Source organism: Taeniopygia guttata, chromosome 1, assembly GCF_048771995.1.
Source record: "Taeniopygia guttata chromosome 1, bTaeGut7.mat, whole genome shotgun sequence".
NCBI lineage: Eukaryota > Metazoa > Chordata > Aves > Passeriformes > Estrildidae > Taeniopygia > Taeniopygia guttata.
In genome coordinates, this window is record NC_133024.1 from 9,523,480 (window position 1) to 9,527,784 (window position 4,305).

Here is a 4,305-nt window from a genome sequence, read left to right on the forward strand (position 1 = left end):
TGCGCTTTGGCTGGTCTGTCCTTTTTCCAAGGAAGGGGAAGAGTAGCAATAATCATTCTTCTTTTGTAATTGCCAGGATTCCTGCAGCTAGAGGGAATGGTTAGGCAGTTGCCTTTCAGCCTTTGGGAAGTGAGTGCCAATACACTGTTTCAGAGCCTTACAGCCTTTCTTTTTTTTTCTTTATGGAAACACTGGTTATTCTAAGTGTGTGCCTCAAAAAAAACATAAAGGAGACAAAATGGTCACTGGTAGTGCAATGTAATTTTCTAGCCTTGTTACTTAGCTTTGGCCCTTTTATATATACATATGTATGTATACACATTTTTTTATAAATATTGACTCCCAGAGTTGATCCAAGTTTCATATATTTTATTTTCCTACTACTGCTCCTCATACTGGGAGTTTTATTGTAATAAATAAAATACATTGAAGATGCATTTCTGAAGGAGGAAAGACACTTAGGTTACCCAAGACTTAATATCTTGTAGGACAGAGGTTTTCTATGCCATTAAATTAAGATAGGCTTTTTATATGCTTTTACAATGCTTGATAAAAAAAGTTTCTCATTTACACATAAAAATCCTTCTTATATTTTGGTTCAAACTGTTTCCAATTAGATTTTAATGCCAACTTGTAATTAGATAAAAAAATATTTATCAATATGGCAATACCATTATTTCTATGTTGTCAACATTAAAAACAATTGTCATAATATTTCAGTGATTCATAGTTATTCGCAAGCAGTTATGCAGGCAATCACCTACAGCACTAGAGGAGAAAATAAAATTAATTTATTTCCCTCTCCTACAGCTAGTTATTATTTTGTGTACAAGCATTAAACCCCTCCCTCTTGCAGACCTGTGTCACAGGCACTCAGAGATCTGGCTCAGATCTGGGCTGTTTTAGAGTATTAGTTAGGTTCCAGGCCAACACCATTTGTCATTTTAGATCCAAATCCATGTGCCATTTTGCTGATGAGATGCAGCCCACTCAACTAAACATGTGATAAATAGGTACATGCAATATCAGAGGGGGAAAAATCTGAAAGATCTGCTCAAGCTGATGGTGTTTGTGTGAAGCTTGTTAATCTCTGTAACATGCTGGTGGCACAAAGAAAACACAGTTCTTTTCTGGTAAATGAGAGCTTGGGTCCTTAACTGCTATAGGGCAGGTCATCCCCCCTTGCTGGTAGTAAAATCCTTGGAAATACTTATGCAGAAAGGGAACTCAGGGTGAGAATAAAGGAGCTTAGCCCTATATTTTCATCATGCATAATTGCATTTTTTCTCATTAAAATCCCACTCTGATTCTAATTAAATTCATAATTGTTCTGCATTTGATGCTATAAACTGTTGTGTAGTGTTGCGGGGTGCTATTTAACAGATGTCATCCTCCCCCCAAGAGGCAGTGGTATTTCATTGCTGTGTGAATTGATCCTTCAATGTGAAACCTGAACAGGTCCCCAGATAGCCAAGCAGGAAGGGGGATATTGTGAACTAGCAAGAATGAATAAATGAGGTAACCAAAGCGACCAGAGTGTCTCTCAGAATGCATGACATGTAATTCCTTGCACTTCAATATATTTTAAAAGAGTAATCTGATTTTCTTGTTTTGTCTTCTATTCATAATAAAGTTACAAATTCATAGTGATGCTTCAACACATGGTTCTCAGGTTCAGGCTTACAGTTTTTAGAAATTTGCATTAGGGATTTTTGTTGGTGGTTGTGGTTTTGTTCCAATACTACTGCAACCAGTTTGATTCTTACACACACAGAGCTGAGAAAGTTAGTAATGTCTTTTTTCAGATTATCCTTTTTTTCAAGTGTGTTAATTGCATTCACCACCATTCACCACCACTTCCCCTCCATCTCTGGCAGATATACATGTGCTCCTAACACTCTTCATCCTCTTTGCTTCAAAATAGCTGTTTGATTATTTCTGATTTTATTTTATCAGGTTTTCCTGTCACCACACTCAATATTTACCTGGGGTCTCACTCACATCCATCTCTGATCAGATTCTTCTAGTACAAATTCCCAATTCAGCAAATACCACAGAGACCTGCTGGTCTTCAAGAAGATCAGAAAGACTTAATATTTAATTTCTATAGCCCAGACTTACTATTACTAAGCTGAGTAGAGCCTTATATAAGTTTAAGGACTAAAACACTGAAGGACACTAAATAATGTAACAGTAATGCTTTACAGAAAAATGGAATTAAGAAACTAAGAGAGAACAACGGGATATCAGTGGGTCAACGACTATTTCTATTTCTTTTTTGTATAGCAGTATGTTGAGTCTCAAGATGGCTTTAAATTCCTTGAGGATCCTCAAAGATAGATGTGTTATAAAATGCATGTTATTATTTACCATACAAACTATTCACCAAAAGCATATCATCTCTTCCATTCACATGCAAATTCCAGGGAATTTCAATGGGAGAATAAGGTTGAGCATGTTCTGCTCTGAACATATGCTTCTTCTTTTTTAGACATAGACTGCTCATCATGAGTGATGAGTATTAGAGGTCACTGGCAGTATTCAGTATTCTTAGCTCAACATGAATTATGAATATTGCCCTATGGATCTGTCATGGTTTTGTTTGGGGTTTTTTTGAGGAATGTGGAAATTTGTTTTACAAACAAAGGGATTCCCCTTTTTTTGCAAATGAGGGCTGAAGTTTCTTTGCTTTTCTTTGATACTGCCTCTAACCCGCTACTTATTTTAATGGCTATCTCCTGAAATTCTTATTCCTCTCTGAAATTTGTCCGAATCAGACATAGAGGCGCCTTCAAATTGCAGTAGAGATACACGTAACTTGTTTGCTTTTAGGAAACCAGACAAAAATGCTTAGTAAAGATTAAAGGGTTAATGCTGGCTTACTTTTTTAGGCAGGCAAATATGAGGGTGTGCAGTGGATCTCTAACTCCTCTTTATTGTCTTTTTCTGACTTACCAGCCATACTAGCTGTCCCATGGTCTGCTTTTTTTGGCAGTCTGGAGAACTAGGAGCCGTCAGAGGGATGATTCTGCCTGTTTCTGCATCACAGGTAGAGTCAGGATAGCAGGTTTGTCTAAAATGAATGTTGTTCCTAGTTAGTGGCTGGAATAATATGGTAATATTTCAGAGCGGAGGGACAGGAATGAGGATTTCTCACACAGATGCCACTTCTTCCCAGTTCTTCACGGAATTGCAGAGCTCACTGCATTTTCTCCTAACCAATAGATTCAATAGATTGGATGCCACAAGTGGGTAAAATGATTATGAGAATTCAGATGGTCTGTGTTGATTTGTATCTGTATACAGCACCGAGTTCTGCTTTTCACAATTCGTTATACCATTTTTTCCTTTGGGACACAAGAATTAATATTTTATATTTCAATTTAATGACTAGGTTTTTTTGCTATCAGATTTTTATTTAATGAGCCATTCTTGGAAATTTGCCTTAAGCTCTGCAATAAGGTATTGTATCAATGTATAAAATGAGTTGGAATAAATACACAATATTATTTACACAAAAAAGTTTCCCCTGCCCCCACATATTTTGAAATATAAGTAACAGAAACATACATAACATGATACATTACAGAAATCAACAATGACACACAAGTGAAATAATCAGTAAACAAAATATCCCTGTTTTGAAAAGATCTTGTAATTACATAAGACAAGTATGACAGTAACATTAAAATAGCTTGTCAAAACATCAAAATACAGACAGTTCTGATTCACTGGAACAATTATCTACTTTGGGCCTGAAAAACAATTTTTGAAAAGGAGCCCAGTCACACACAATGAGGAACCTAGAATGGGAGATTTTTATATCCTGTGATAAATTAGTCTAGTTAAAATTCTTTGCATGGCTGAAATGACCACTTGGGGAATGAAGGTGCCATCAGGAACATATCATCAAAACCATTGTCATCATTAGTTTAAAACAAAATGGGAGGGGAAAAAAATTCAATTAAAAAAAGGGAAAACTAAGAAGAGAACACCAGCTAAACTGTTAGCTCATGTGACTTTAAGGTAGTATCCAAATCTAAAAGGCAGAAAGTCTGGATAACAGAACGTTTTGACAAAACAGTGCAATCTAAATCACAACATGATGATTCAGAAGCAGCAGAACATGCTAATTCAGGTGCTTAAATGAAACGTTAGAAAACAAATATCACTAATTCTTGCCCACTTGGCATATTCAGGCATGTGCTCTGAAGCTGATGAGGAACACATTGGGTGCAGGGAGCTCAGGGTGCAGCTGCAGATGGAGCTGCAGGTTCACCTCTGGGTGGGAGCCTGAGACAAGAG

The 4,305-nt window shown here is 36.7% G+C and overlaps 1 protein-coding gene and 1 long non-coding RNA gene across 22 annotated transcripts in view; both read left to right on the plus strand.

The window, feature by feature from the left end:
- Positions 1–4,305, plus strand: part of ROBO2 (roundabout guidance receptor 2) — a 1,029,224-nt gene that overhangs the window by 390,215 nt on the left and 634,704 nt on the right. The gene's annotated exons all lie outside the window — the stretch shown is intronic.
- The window catches only part of LOC140685241 (uncharacterized), a 262,181-nt gene that overhangs the window by 228,083 nt on the left and 29,793 nt on the right, over positions 1–4,305 (plus strand). The window lies entirely within an intron of this gene.